The sequence below is a fragment of the Equus przewalskii genome, chromosome 19 (genome assembly GCF_037783145.1).
Source record: "Equus przewalskii isolate Varuska chromosome 19, EquPr2, whole genome shotgun sequence".
In the NCBI taxonomy this organism is placed as follows: Eukaryota; Metazoa; Chordata; class Mammalia; order Perissodactyla; family Equidae; genus Equus; species Equus przewalskii.
Genome location: NC_091849.1, coordinates 5979637 through 5996331, shown reverse-complemented (window position 1 = coordinate 5996331; position 16695 = coordinate 5979637). Strand labels below are relative to the sequence as shown.

The window sequence follows — 16695 nt, the reverse complement described above, 5'->3', positions numbered from 1 at the left end:
GTCTGAAAATCAAACTGACAAAGACAGATTAACAAGAGAAAAGTATAGAAATTTTGTTAAATACTTACATGTATATGGAAGCCTTCACAAGAGAATAAAGAGAAGAAGTGACCAGAGCAGGAAGCTTTAATACCTTTTAGATGAAGAAATAATAAATTTGTGAAGAATTAATGAGACAAAGGAGTACCGTGAAAATTAATTAAAATAAAAATTAAAAATTTAATTAATTTGGGTATGTGAAAATAAATAAAGAAAACCTCAACTAAAATTGGAGTCAGAAAGGCCTGTAGGGAGAGAGGAGCTCTCAAGCCCTACCACTCATCATCACCCCAAACAGAGAGAGATCTCACCTTGCATCTCCAACAGGAAGTTGCCTACTACTTTACTACTCCAGCAGGAGAAAGGAAGACTATCTTCTTGCCCAGCAACAAGCCTAGGCAATGGAAAATACCACAGCTCAGCCAATAAGGAGTCCTTGCAACCGTGAACTCTTACTCTGAACTTTCATTTAGAACAGCCCCTCCAAAATCCTCCCTTTTCTCTAAAAAGGCAAGTTCTCCTCCTTAGTTCTCTGGACTTGCTTGTGGTTCACCCTAGTTTGCATGTCCCAAATTGCAATTCTTTTGCCATTCCTGAATAAACTCATTTTGTTGGTAAAATAACTGGCTATTTTATTTTAAAGTTGATAGGTAGTAAATAGCAAAGAACTAGCTAGGAGATAAGGATTAGTTTAACAAGGTTTATTTGTATAGATTTTGTGGCCCCAAATTCCCCATCTCTGGTGATAAGAATGTATTCCTCCCCCCTGGTACAGAGAAGGCAACTTTCACATGGGAGATTTATCTCCTGCTTTCAGGGAAGAAGGGGCTTGGGGGTCAGGATGGTCAGAGTGACCTTCTTGCTTTTGTCATTTTTTCAAATTCCTTCAGCTTATGATTTTCAATATGCAAAGTGCCATATTTGGGGGTAAGCATGTTCTGAACCTCATCTTATTCATGCAATCAATCAAGTATACAGCATATTTCCATTAAGTGCTTCATATACGCCAGCTACAAAGGCAGGTACTTGGAACACAAAGATGAATAAATGATGTCCCTATATGTAAGCTCACAGTCTGATAGAGACAGCCACGTGGAACTGAATACAATACAGCGAACATTACGACCTTGATGCTCTCTGAACCTACATTATCCTCCCTGGTTAATATCTTACCACTTACATGCTAGTGAACCCCAAATATTTATATCTGAGACAGGAAACAGCCTCTGAAACAGGGCCATGTGCAAGGCCTCTGGCCTCACAAGATAAGGTCCCTAACCAATCCACAAGCTGGGAGAATCAGATCGAGACCACCAAGGTCCATGCTCAGCACTTTCGGGACTTTCCCGGGGTTACACACACACTCCACAAGCTGCCAATGATCCATGTGTCGCATGTAGTAGCATGCTACATGACAGCACAGGGCCCTCCTCCCCAGCCTTTGCCTAACAAAAGCCCTCCAATCCCGCTCCCTAAAGAGCCAGTGATCTGCCCCTTTCCCTTCTGCACCAGCTCTCTTGTGCCTCTCCTGTGCACAAGCTAATAAACTTCTACTTTTCTACTCCCGTCTGTTGTCTCTCTTGATTTCTATCCTGGGGAACAACAAGAAGCCAATGCGCAGGTAACATATCCAGACTCGTCCTCACTCTGTATTTTCAGAACCTAGCAGGGAATTTGGCAGAAAGTAGATACCTAATAAATGTTGAATGAGTCAATGACTAAAGGTCAAATACAAAAAGGGCTAGAAGACAACCTAGCTCTCCAAAGAAATTATCTTTTAAGGTGATTTTTTTATTAAACTCTTAATTTTGAGATAATTATAGATTTAGATGCAGTTGTAATAAATAATATAGAGAGATCCCATGGACTCTTTACCCAATTTCCCCCAATGATAACATCTGGAAAAACTATAGTACACTATCACAACCAGGATATTGACACTGATGCATTCAAAATGCAGGACATTTCCATCACCACAAGGAACCCTCATGCTGCCCTTTCATAGCCACACTCACTTCCCTCCTCCCACCATGTCACTACTAATGACAACTAGTAAATCTGTTCTCCACTTCTATAATTTTACAATTTCAAGAATGTTATATAAATGGTATCACATGGTACGGAACCTCTTAGGATTGCATCTTTTCAGTCAGTTTAATTCTCTGGAGATTCACTAAGGTTGCTGTATCATTACTTTGTTCCATTGTTTTGCTGAACAGTATTCATGATATGGATGTACTATAGTTTAACCATTCACCCTTTGAAGGACATCTGGGGTGTTTCTGGATTTTGACTATTCCAAACCAAAAAAAAGCTGCCATAAACATTCATGTACAGATTTTTATGTGAACATATCTTTTCATTTCTCTGGGATAAATGCCCAAGAATGAAATTGCTGGGTTACAGGGTAGTTGCATGTTTAGTTTTATAAGAAACTGCCAAACTATTTTCCAGAGTTGCTACATCTTTTACTTCCCATCAACAATTTATGAGGGACCCAGTTTCTCTATATCCTCACCAGTATTTGAAGTTGTCATGATTTCTATTTTAGCCATTCTGATAAGTGACACATCATTGTGGTTTAAATTTGCATTTCCCTAGTGGGTAATGATGGTGAACAGCTTTTCATGTGCTTATTTGCCAAGTCAAGGCCTTTGGTGAAATGCCCATTCATGTTTTTGTCCATTTTCTAATTGTACTATTTTTTTGTTTGTGTGTTTGTTTGTTTTACTGTTGACTTCTGAGAGTTCTGCACATATTCTACATGCTAGTCCTTTATCAAATATGTAGTTTTCCATTATTTTCTCCCAGTCTTGTAGCTTTTTTCATCCCCTTAACAGAATCATTAGCAGAGTAAAAGTCTGTAATTTTGATGAGGTCCAATTTCTCAATTTTTTCTCTTACAGATCTTGCTCTGAGTATCAAGTCTAGGAACTATTTGCCAAGCTCTGAACTCCAAAAATTTTCCCCCATGATTTTTTCTAAAAGATTTTTAGTTTTACCTTTTAAATTTAAGTCTATAATTCATTTTGAGTTAATTTTTATATAAGGTGTGAGGGTTAGGCCAAGGTTTATTGTTTTGCCAATGGATGCCCAATTGTTCCAGTATCACTTTTTAAAAAGGCTATCCTTCCGGCATTGTATTGCTCTTTCTGGATTCTCTATTCTGTGTCTACCCCTCCACCAATACCACACTGCCTGAGTTTACTGTAGCTATAGCAGGCTTTAATATCAGGTAGAGTGATCTCACTGACTTTATTCTTTTTCAAGATTATTTTAACGATTTTAGGACCTGTGTCTTTCCATATAAACTTTAGAAAAAGCTTCTGTACAAAAGTATTTGCTGGTCCAAAGAGTACAGTAGGGAAAAAGGGGATAAAAGAGTCACTTTACAGTGGAGAAAACTGCAAACACTACCTCAGCCAGGTGATCAAAATCAACATCTATAATGATAAGCTATGTTGATAGTATATACCCATGATATGATGTGATGAAAATGGCCCTCTACCACTGGGGTTGTTCTCCCAAAAAACACATCACTCTAGTCTAATCATGAAAAAAACACACAAATCCCAATTGAGAAACATTCTGCAAAAGACCTGACAGGTACTCCCTGAAACTGTCACAGTCATCAAAAACAAGGAAAGTCTAACAAACTGTCACAGTTCAAGACAAAATGACTAATTACAATGTGGCATCCTGGATGGGATTCTGGAACAGAAAAAGGACTTATATTAAAAAAAAGGAAATCCAAGTAAAGTATGGACTTTAATTAATAATAATGTTAATAACTAATTAATTTAGTTAATAATAACATATCAGGATTGGTTCATTAGTTGTAACAAACATACCATACTAATGTAAGATGTTAATAACACAGAACACTGGATGTGGGATACATGGAAACTCTTTGTGTTACCTTCCCAATTTTTTTGGAAATCTAAAACTGTTCCAAAATTAAAATGCTTTATACACACACACATATATATATATGTGTCTGTATATATATATATGTACAAATGAGCAAGGATTGAAATTTAAAAGACAACTGCTCAAGGATTGAAGTTTAATAAGATTAATAATTTTTACTATTCCATCAAGGACATTTTTTACTGAAAACAAAAAACTTTGCTGGATTTTCATAGTAATTGCATTAAACATATGGATCAATTTAGGGAGAACTGACATCCTCACTATGTTGCGTCTTCCAATCTTTGAGCCCTGTTCTTCATTTATTTAGGTCTTCTTTGATTTATTTCATAAACATTTTATCATCTTCAGCATATAGATCCTATACATGTTTTCTTAAATATATTCCTAAGTATTTCATTTTCTTGAGATTGATTATAACTAGTTTTGTGTTTGTAATTTTGGTTCCCACAGGTTCACTGCTAGTATACAGAAATAAAATGAATTTGTATTTGTTGACGTATATCCTCCAACCTTGCAGAAGTCACTCTTTAGTTTCAGGAGGGTTTTTTGGTTTTTTTTGGTTTTGGTAGATTCTTCGGAATTTTCTGCGCAGAGAATTACATTATCTGCAAATAGGGATAGTTTTGCTTCTTCCTTTCTAATTTGAATGCATTTTATTTCTTTTTCTTGCTTTATTAAGCGGCTAGAATGTCCAACACAATGTTGAATAAGAGTGTTGAGAGCAGACATCCTTTCCCTGTTTCCAATCTTAGACAGAAAGCATTCAGCCTTTTAGTATTAACTATGATGTTAACTGGAAGATTTTTATAGATGACCTATATCAAGTTGAGGAAGTTCCCCTCTATTCCTAGTTTGCTGAGAGTTTTTATCTTAAATGAGTATTGGATTTTGTCAAATATTTTTTCTATATCAACTGATATGATTATATCATTTTCTTTAGCTTGCTGATATGGTGGATTACATTGACTGGTTTTCAAATATCAAATTAAGGTAAGTTTTAAAGGATAAAAAGAACTTCATCAGATATAAATATAAAAGCGTGTGTGTTTATTTGCTTAATGTCTATGTATCCTTACTAGATAACCAGCTCCACAGTGGCAGGGATTATTTATATTTGTTCAACACTATATACTATATGTCTAGTCTTCAAATCCTAGGACTCTATGGAAGTGGGGCACAGGCCCTAATGACATCACAGTTGCTCTTCTTTTACATATGTTATAAACCAGCACTTCACTCAAAATAGTTTTAAGGGCTCCAACGATGCAAAGAAAAAACACACACACACACACACAGAAAATCATTGCTGGAGGTGACGATGAGTTTTATCCACATAAGCACCATGGGCTTCAATGAGTAACAAAACACCCATATCTTTTTCAGGAATGGTTGGGTAAAATATGCAGGGCGGTGTCTCATACATATACTCACAGAATTAGAATACTGGAGAGGACACTGAAGAACAACTGGTTTAATATCGTGAGGTTCCAGATCAGAAACTTGGGTCCAGCCAGGAAAGAGACTTCCAGGTAACAGGCCATCCCCAGGAGTCAGCTCCAGGTGCATCGGACCCAGGCTCGTGAGGCACTGTCAGCCCACTGCTCACTCTTCCACACCACCATGTCCTACCACAACCCCCAGCACCCCTGAAGAGTCTTTAATGAGATTTTCTGGTTATTTTGGTGACAAGGTATTTGAAAAATAAGGTCTGTGCTTCTTCATATGACAAAATGCTTCAAAAACATAAAGTCCATTTTCTTCATAGTTGCCTGTGAAAGATTATAGGCCTATTTTCTAATTTTGACATTTATTTGAAATTCAGATTCTACTGTATAACCTAATATGAACTATAGAAATAATTAATATAAATGTGAAAATCTCAGAGTAAAGTGGAACAGTGGAGGAAAAGGAACATTCTTAAAGTTCAAGCCACTTTCCTGCACCACTTTACAGCATTTAATTGTCTGCTATTCTCAAACACAAAATTCAAACACTAAGCTGAAATTACTTTCCTCTCTAAATCTCTTTTCCCTGTTCTGAACAAAGGGCATGTGGACCTCTTTCATACATGTGTGTCTGAGAAGCTGTCGGTAAATTGCTATTTAAAGGAGTCCTGGAGTTAATTTTTGGTATAGTCAAGATGCCTCTCTTAAATCAGTTTACCTGGGGGTGAGGTCACACCCCTGTCAAACATACTCTGGTAAGCTAGAAGTTTTACAATCTATATACTCCTGGGTCTTTCTGATATTTTTCAAACAGCAAAATAGCAGCTCGCCTTTAAGATTTTTCACCTCTATCTCAGATCAAAGAAGAACATCTCTAAAAGACATTTATCTTTTTACTAACATCTCTTGCAAAAGGTCTGGTGGAAGAACAGATGAAAAATTTAAAAATAATAATGGCATTATTATTATTATTAGAGTCACTAACTGGGCACTTCATGTGCATTATCTCATTTAGTCATCATAATTCAAGACTGACATTACTTTGTAGTAAAAGAAAATGAGGCTCTACAGTTACATAGCAAAAATGTGGTACTGGTAAGAATCAGAAGCCCAGATCTAACTCCAAAGCGCATAGTTTTTCCACTGAATTGGATACTGGATAAATTTCAGCTATACAGACCAAGTCCACTTACTCTCCCCAAGCACAAACTCTTGAGTAGAGTTTGTCATTTGGTTCAACACATCCTTTAATACAGAGGAAGGCTTCAAGGAGATGCGCTGCCTCTGTGACCACTCGCTGCCTCCTCCCTAAACCACCAGCTTAACTGCCAGTGAACCGCCTTTCACTCCAGCAGAAGAGGGAGCTAGAGTGTATTCAAGAGGACACCACAGGTTACCCGAAACATAGGAGACCAGGAAGCTACCTTGAACATAAAAGAGGGATTTGTTATCTACTCAGGGCCCTCCTTCAAGTCAGTTTGATCTGTTACAGCTCCCTGTCCTTTCTTCTCTAGTCCTGTAATGTCTCCTATGCCCTACTGTCTCTGTTTCCATGTCCCCTTTCCTGTGCAGCGATGGGATTAGTGAGTATAGGGAAGGAGGAGTTCCCTCATTCCCCTATACAGAGGAGTTCCCTATACTACCCTCTTATGGGGAGTACAGGGAATGAGGTCTTTGCCCACAACAGCCAATCTCTCCTCAGGATGCAGCTGCAGACATCTTTCTGAAACACGGTTTCAGACTTAGACAGACATGCCTCTTGCTTTGAAGTCACAACACAAAATGCAGTAGCTTCTGTGACATTTGGTGAACTGAAATCTAGGCATCCACTTAGGTGACCACATACCCAGAAACAAGCAGCGAGATCTCTGAAAAGGAGGCATGGAAGGGTAGGGCTGTCACGCTGCTCGTAGAAAAAAAGGCAAAGGGCACTTCAGAACAGAGCAATGCTCATTCTTAGCATCATCATGCATAAGGGCAGTTCAGTGTTTTAGTTTGTTATTTGAGCTAATAAATCATTTTTTATTTTTTTAAAGGGACTGTGGATGTGAATTTCATCTTGAAATGCTTCAGGGTAAAAGTGACGCCACAGTCTTAAGAGGAGAGCAACAAGAATCTGTAGGCAAGACAACTAAAGAGACAAAGGCCCACTCCTTCTCCAGGGATGATGGCCAGAGAGGGCAGGCAACACACCCTGGCTGCAGAGCTACTCCTTCCCTGTGTCAGCGGCCCCACCTCTCTCCACCTGCCTACACCCCGCATCTGCTGGCCCTAATGGTCAACATATTCGTCATCTCTTTGTATTGTTCTTCTTCTCCACTTTTGTTTCTATTCCCCTACTTGGTCCTCTGTATTTTTATATTTTATTACAAATTTATATCCTTGCTATAAGCTGCCTTCAATTATTTGAGTTAAGAGAAAGGTAAAAAATAAATGATGATAATTCCTAGTTTCTTATCTATAGTTGGCCAAAAAATATATAAACAAAATAAACTTGTTCAAATTACATCTAAGTAAGAATATTCAATTTCTGTGTAAGGAGCTGAATAGCCCAACTAGAATCACATTATCACATTGGAAAGAATCTTAAAGATCACAAAGACCAACTTGGTCATCTTGTAGAAGAGGAAACTGAGACCCAGAAAAGATTCAACTTAACAAAGATGACAACACCATTTATGGGCCCTCCACAACTTTACGGCATGACTTTCATGCAATCAGCACTTTCAACCATTAAAAGGGGACTGTATATTCAAACCATCTTCCTGAGCCTAATCGAGACTTCCATGCATCAGATGATAAACACACATTCCACTAACAGAAAGCAGATACTTTACAACCAACCATTTTTAAAATTTTTAAGACTTTAGCCAATATAAGAACATAAGACAGAAAGTAATAAAATATGACTACTAGAAGGAAGAAACCAAAGTAGTTTTGGCCAAAACACAATTGTATATCTAGAAAGCTCAAATGACTCAACAGATAAATTACTAGAACAAATAATAGTTTGGTGAAGGGAATCAATTTAAAACTTTTAAAAATCAATAGCATTTTTCAATCCCAGCAATAACCAACAGAAAATAAAGTTATAATAGAAAAAAACATCTTTTATAATAACAGAGACATAATGGGATCTATTTGAAGCAAATTATAAAAATTTACTAAGAACCCTGAAAGAAGATCAGAGGATAAGGATAATAGAAAGAGATATACTTTGTCTGAGAAGACTGAATAGTATAAAATGCCAGCTCTACCCAAATTATTTTAATGTAATTCCCAATGGAAATTTTTAAAGGTAGGGAGGATTTCTGGTGCGGTTGAGGGGGACAGTTAAGAGAAGGATTTTTAAAATAATCCCCAAGTTCATTTGAAAAATTAAACAAGTGACAGGAGCCAGAAATTTTTAGAAAAATAATAAGAAGAAAGCAACAATAATAAAAACTGGCCCAAGAACTGACACGGCAAATAGATTCTAAGATATTTAAAAAGTTAATATATATTCTCATAAACCAACATAGAAATAGATTATATATGAAATAGTGATAAGAAACTGACTAAATATTTGGGAGAAAAATGAACTGATCTTCATTTCATGCCATGTGCCAAACAGACTGTAAAGAGTTCTGTAGAGTTCAGCTACATGTTTAAAAAGAACAGGAAAAAAAAGAAGAAATAGTGGTAATTCTTTAAGTGATTTTGGGTTAGGAATGACTGTTCTACAAAAGAAGTACATGAAATAAATGAAAGATACATAAATTTGACCAATGAAAATTTAAAAAGACTTTTGATGTTTACAAACATCAAAAAACTCAAAAGGTTAAAAAAGAAATTGAGAAAAATTTCTGCAGTGAATTATCAGCCACTATTTACTTGAGTTCTGAGACAGAATATCAGCTCTTTGAAATGCTGATGGTCTTTTCAATATCCTACATCACATAAATAGTTCTTCGCATCATTTTAAACACAGAGCTGGGAAACACAAGCATACATTTTATTTCAAAAACAAATCTGGGCCTCGGAAAATAGCTTATTTGCCCACATATTTATGAGATCTCACATATGTGAAGAAATATCTTTGCTTTTAGAAACACTTTGAAACAACTCACAGCTTCTGGTTACATGGGTATAAAATAAAGTCTCTGAGATTTTTAAAAACCATCAGACTGCCACATCTTCGTTCTTTCAGAGAAAAAGGCTGTCTTTATTTTATAACTCTAGAATGATATATTTAGAACTAAGTTTTTTTCCTCCAGTCTGAAATCCACCTTAGCTTTTGGATTGTTTTAACGCCAAAGGAGATAGTATCTGATAAATCAAAATAAAACACAATAGAAAAAAACAGCTGAAAATTAATAGTACAACTATACTTATGCCTCCGTAATTTTTCATGTTAAGTCTTACAAGAGCTCCATGCTGAAGAAATAAATAGGCCCCTTGCTTTCTAAGTCTGCACTAGAAAGACACGAAGCAAGTGGGGCCAACACCTCTGAGTGGATGTTCAGCACAGTTCGAACAATAAAATCTACCTGTCCCTCTCTTCACTGTAAAAGGCAAAACATCTGCCCCAAAGGCACAAGTATCCACTACCTACTACACTTATTGTACATATAAGTACTACCACTTACTATCTGACAATACGACTAAATAAAAATGACGTCTATGTTTATATATCAAATGTTAAAAGTTTTTCACTTTCTACTTTGCTAAATATTGTACATTCTTTGATTACTGGTCACACAATTTCTCCAAAAACTTAAATCTCCAGAAATAATAGTGAAAAACTCATTCATGACATTCTACACACTGAATCACCCAATATAATTTTATTTCACCAAATAGCACTGCTAAAATATTATAGAAAAATTATTTACAATTACTAATTTCTCAGTAACATATCCATTTTTGCCTAAGTATATTTGTTCAGAAGAAACAAGTTTTGAAACTGTTTCAATCTGAATGACATCTGTGCATTTAATTAAACCAATCTTAGATTTCAATGTTGGTGAAAAAACATCATCAATATGTAAGTGCAAGAAACAAAGATTAAGAACACATCTATTAATAGTTTCATAGATACAGTCCATCAAACCGGACAGCTTCAACACTCTGAAGAAAAAACATCAACATAAAGCACCTGCACGTGATCACGTGCTGGTTAACTACACAGCCTTCCCTGGCACTTATTCCTTTTTATTCCCACTTCCCCTCTAGAGGTTCCAGGAGAGCACTTGCTTCTCTTTCTGGCCTAGATCATCACAAAGGATCAGATGGGGACGGAAGTGAAATGGACATGGGATTTGCAAATGTACGAGTCACTTAAAGCAATAAAAATCTCTCAGGTGAGGACAGTGACTTGGAAGTAGGCATTTCAGACAACTACACCTTGTATGTGTGTATGGTCACACATGCCAGGCAACTGATGCTCTCACAGGTCAAACAGCAACAGAAAGTCACATGACTCGGAAGCCAAATTCAGCTCCATCAAGTTCGCAGAAATCATTAAATCATCATAGAGAACATCAAAAGGCATTATCAGATCCTAATCTTAATTTATAGTCAGAAAGCCTTGCTTCTCGAAGTAGGGCTTGTATACACATGGAGCTACATGGCAGTGAACAAGGGTTCCACATTATCACAAGATAAACATGGCTCATCTGTCAAGATTGCCAATTTTGACTGAATAATTTCTTTTCCCCTGAGGAGACACATTAGTTATTTAATTGTTTCCTAATACTAGGGGATTCACAATTATTTTATGTTAAAGACAAATAGGGAAATATTATACATTAGAACAAAGAAGAACTCATAATTTTTAAACCAAAGTACCAGAACTATAAAATGTTTCACACTTTAGATCACCTCTTTAAAACTACTCAGACCCCCAAGTTAGGGTGGGATAGAGGATGGCACACGCACTATTCTCTGCCATTTGGGGTTCTTCAATGTAAAGTTCTGACATCATCATTACTACTCCACCACCATCTCCACCACTCAGATCATTTACTGAATACTCACTATTACATCTGGAACTAAGCTGAGCCCTTTACAAATATTATCTCATCTACCGTTGTTAAGACAACAGACTTGGGAATGTCAAGTCTGCACTATCAGACTTTAAAAAAATTAATCTACTTTTCATAGATAAATCGTGTACATGGTAATAAAATCCAAATGTTATAATAGGGTGAAGAGTGAAAAGTAAACTTCCAATGCCTCTTGTCCCTCCCTACAGGCATGTTTCCATGCTATACAATTCCAGGTGTGCATGTACACACACACACACACGTATATACCCATCCCACAGAGTTAATTTTTACACAAATGTTAGCATACTGTTCTGCACCTTGTTCTTGTCAGTTAAGAATTTACACTGATGATATTCCATAGAAGTCCAGTAGTGCATACAGATCTACCTCATTCTTTTAAGTGCTGCAGAGTATTCCATCCTATGAAAGCCCGCAATGTATTGAACCATTTCCCTATTGACGAACACTTGAAATTTTTCCAATACTTGGTTAAAATGAATAAATCTATAAAGAATATTCTTGTAAACATATATTTATGTGTTGACATACAAGCATTTTTAGGATAAACTAAAAGTTGAATTACAAGGTCAAATGGTTTATGTGTTTTGAACAGATACAGTCAAATGGATCTCCCAAGCACTAGCTACGAGCCCCCAACAATGGATGAGTGTCATGCTCCCTGCATCCTCTCTAACACTGTACATGATCAAACCATTTTATCCTTATACTGTCAGGGAGTTTTACTAAAATAAAGTTACACTAAATAATGTGTAAGAAAAAGAATTTTTTTAAAGCCCTACTTTGTGCAAAATACTGTTGTTTAAATCACCATCCATGATATCAAAGAATTTAAAAAGTATGAAGCTGGAGCACCACGGTATTCACAGTGAAATATAGAAATACAGAAAAGAGCACATGATTAACAAGAGGCCAGTCCTAAAGTCCCATGGAGGCGCAGGAGGAGGAGCAGCCAATACAGAGAACTGGGAACGCACTCATGGAAGAACCGAGGCTCCAAGTGGATGTCCACTGCCCAGTCAGGTCTGGAAAGCCAGAAAGGAGCAAGGAAGATACAGCAGAGAGTGGACAAACAAGATGAGAGGATGCAGAGTTCAGTCAAAACAGACACTTACATAGCATGCTGTTGGTCTAATACCTGGCTGGGACTGATCAAAACACCAACAGGCCATTCAGACAAGAGAAGCAAAGCGGCAGCCAAACAGCACAGTTTCACAAGTAACAGTCGCCAAAACGAATTTCTAAAACTCTGCTATAAACAGAGAAAAGCAATTCAGAAGGGCACTCTCCTCTGCTCTAGGTAATCATATCCTTCAGAAAGGGATCAAAACCTAATGAGGACGGATTTTCTTTAAACATTTTCTAGATTCACTTAAGGACTCTCTTGAAAATATCTACTTAATATGATCTTGTTGCTCAAAATAAGTAAATCAAAAACAAGACTACAGCTTCACCACTTCGTGTTTTACTATCTTGCTAAACTCCTCCTCCTGCACCACCATGGGACTTTAGGGCTGGCCTCTTGTCAATCATACGATATTTTATGAGTATGTTTCCATGTTTCACTATGTTGAAACATAAACATAAACTGCAATTCAGTCACTTCAAACCAGAGAGAGCAGCATACTCTAGCAAAAACCAGAGTTTTGAAAGAAAAAGTCCTGGGTTCAAACTCTGAACCCATCTTAACTATTAAGTGCTTTGATCTCTTAAAACCACAATTTCCTCATATGCAAAATAGTTATAAATGCCATGCAAATGAAATGAGATTTCACATATATATATAAAAGGTGCTAGGAAGGTGCCTGGCACACAATGAGTTCTACACACAACTTTCTTACTCCTCCCTTACCACCCATTTCAAGTAAAATGAAAATACATAGTATCACTTAAATATTCACTGCTCCAAGCCCATCTTTTACGTTTTTCTAATTTCACTGACATAATTCCATCAAAACAGTAAAAAAAGGCATTTGATTATGACAAATGGCTAGACAATTCAAAAAGTAGAATGGCACATGTTAGAATTACCAATGCAAAAAAAAAGATTTTGGATTAAATTCAAGATGTCATGTAATAAACTAAATATTAGTATAACATTCTTGCTTTGGTCTATGAACCTAAGAGCTGAGTCAACTAAAAATTATTCATTTTCTGAATAAAAACAAATTTCTAACATCTGCTCTTATCTATTCCTTAATAGTGAGCCTCTATGTTCCTGCTGTAGCTCACCCCTTGTCTGGATTCTAGCCATCTTTCCAGAGGAGCATCTAACCTACCTGCCCTTCACACATTGTCACTAGCTGCTCTGGCACAATATCATGGGCAAATATACTGACAGACGGTGTTGAAACCACATAACATTGCCCGTGTTTTCTTCATTTCCTCTCTGACTCTAAAATATCTTATACCTAACATAACAGAAGTGCATTATATACCTTCAGGTGCATTAAAAGTAAGTTCTCTGACAGAGCATGGTTTTAAATAAAGCAACATGAGGTAATCTGAGTAGCTCAGCTACTTTAGGTTTATCATCAATCATCAAAACCAGGCAGAAACTGCTCGAGTAGCATCTTTCAGACTTCACATAAATAAATCTGTGAGTTTCCAAACATTCCATGCTTTCAATTAGCCTTTCTATGGCTCTGCTCATTTCTTTTTTAGAACCATATACTTCTTCCTATCGATTCTTAGCACTTCATATATTGGCAGGAAACCACTGCCAACCTAATATAATGTCATGCATTTATGCAGTGCTTTTAATTAAGTCATTTTGGAATCTCCTTAGCATTCTGATGAAGATGATGTGTTATCTTCCTTGAGGAGAAGGCAGTTTAATTCTCCTTTGTGTTTCCAGAAGCCAGCCCAGTGACTGCTACATAGTAGGTGCTCAGTGTCTGTCACTGGTCACCAGAGTGACACAGTCCTGGGTTGGAATCCTGGCTCCACTACTTTCCAAATCTAACCAGGAGCCTGAGCAAATCATGTTAACTCTCAGGACTTTTCTTATTTGAAAAATGGGGGTGAAGAATATCCATGCCACAGTTTCTGTGAAAAGTTAACTGAAATGACATATTTAAAGTCATTAGCAGAGTAGGTGGTGCATAAGGGCTGAAGAAATTGTAAATGATTGTCACTACACTATACATACATTCTCACAGAAGTTTGCTCTGAGATCATAAATTACATAGATCATGTGGGACCATGGGTTCAAAGTAACATGCCCTTTGACCAGTGACTACAGAGGGGTGAAACCAGGCAAATGTTCTCTGGAATCCACCCTGACCATTTTGGTATATCTCCCACACCTTGTTTCATGGTCCAATTCTGTCAACATTGATCACACACTTTGTTTAGACTCAATTCTCTATGACCCAGTAACAACTACTGTGAGTCCTAGGCCAGCAAATACACAGGTCTCTCTTCCGTATGTCCTTCAGCGGATATAACCTTTGATATTCACTACTGGTCCTAACATCCCAAAAGGAAATAGCGAGGAATGTCAGGAAAGTTAACTTGCAGGGTCAGAGAAGAAGAAATCCTAGCCACTGGAAGAACAACATTTCTTGAGCCCTTCTCTTTGGCAAGGGAGTCAAAACAGGTAGAACAGGACAGACTGGACATAGAGGAAGCAGTGACATCGAATGCCCCTGGAAGATGTGAAACATGGCTCTGGTTAATCTTTCATTATGAGTATCTAAATACAAAGCACTTGAAAACCACAACTCATTAGTCTAGTAAACATACTTTGAAAGAGATGACATTAAAATGAAGCAGACCATGATTAATTCAGCCAAGCAAAATAAGAGAGAAAATTAGATGTTTTATCCAAAGATCACCTAAGTATAAACATGCAAACTTCAGAGTCCCTAAGAAATGACAGTCCAAAAACATCTGGAATAAGATTATCAATGAAGAAGTATTGACTTAACGTCTACTATAACAATGTTAACATTTGTACAGTCTTTTAGGAGTTACAAAGTTTGTTCAGACACTTGCATGTTCTTACTACTCAAATCTAACTACCCCATCAGAATAGAATGAATGAATATATCTCTGGGGCAGCCTGAAGGCATAATCTAAAGTGGCCTCTTAATGAACATGAAATTTCTTTGATGCCACATGTTGGTGAATTTTTTTCTAATCCCAAATATCCCTGTATTTGTTGTAATCATGTCTACAGGATAAAACCCCCATAAAAAAATCCCTCAAAGATGGGGTTCAGAGAGCATTCAGGATGGTGATCACATCAAGGTGTTGGGAGGGTGGCATGCCCTAAGAGGCTCTACTCCTCCACCCTGCACCCTCCCCATACATTACCCTATGCATCTCTTCCATTTAGCTGTTCCTGAGTTGTATTCCTTATAATAAACTGGTAATGCTAAGTAAAGCTCTTTCCTGAGTTTTGTGAGCCAATCTGGCAAACTATTGAACCTAAGGAGCAGGTTATAAGACCTGAAGATTTATAGCTGGTTGGTGAAAACAGGTGGGAACCTGGGATAGTGACAAGCATCTGAAGTCGGAGGGAGCCTGGTGGGACTGGGCCCTGTACCTGTGGGGGTCTGTACTAACTCCAGGTAGTTAGTCCAGAATTGAATTGAATTGTAGAACACTCAATTGGTACCTGGAGAGTTGGAAAATTGGTTAGTATGGGGGGAAAAAATATGTCCCTATTTGGTACCAAAAATATAATGAGTGAAAACAGCTCATAGGTACCTCAACCACGACAACAATGGTTTGTAGGACAATAATTACAGTCAATTAAGAGACAATGGTGAATTCATTCTAGATTTCACTCACATTCACAATTTTGAACTATCACTCTAATTTTGGGAGAAATTGAATAAGGTAAAGCACATGACTGATTTTGGAAATCAGTAAGCTATAGTACCTTAAAAATATTGCAGCAGATGGCCTACTTCAAATTACAAAATAATAATATTTTATCAGCTTGTTTAAGAGTTGGCTAGCAGTCACACATTTCTTACAGAGACAATGTTCACAACAGTGGTTGGAAATCTACCAGGCCTCTTTGTAACTGAAATATAGCACTCTATTACCCTACAACCTACTCAGCACATAGAACAGGGAAATTCGAAAAGGTATGTTCTGATTTTGCAGCCCTGATGGTAGCACTAGAGATTTTCCCTCCCTCTAATTTCTCAGACAGCACACTCCCTCAGTTCAAGGCCAAGAGTGGTGAATTTCGCCATGGCTGCCCTGCACAGCAA

The 16695-nt window shown here is 37.2% G+C and overlaps 1 protein-coding gene across 50 annotated transcripts in view; it reads right to left on the bottom strand.

Moving 5' to 3' along the window:
• The window catches only part of FARS2 (phenylalanyl-tRNA synthetase 2, mitochondrial), a 466357-nt gene that overhangs the window by 391101 nt on the left and 58561 nt on the right, over positions 1-16695 (bottom strand). For 6 of the 50 annotated variants that reach the window (XM_070585044.1, XM_070585026.1, XM_070585060.1 and 3 more), the window contains one exon: positions 69-133. The exons of the other annotated variants lie outside the window; for them this stretch is intronic. The gene's annotated coding sequence lies outside the window, so the exon portion shown is untranslated. The remainder of the gene's footprint in view (positions 1-68; positions 134-16695) is intronic. 50 annotated transcript variants of the gene reach the window in all.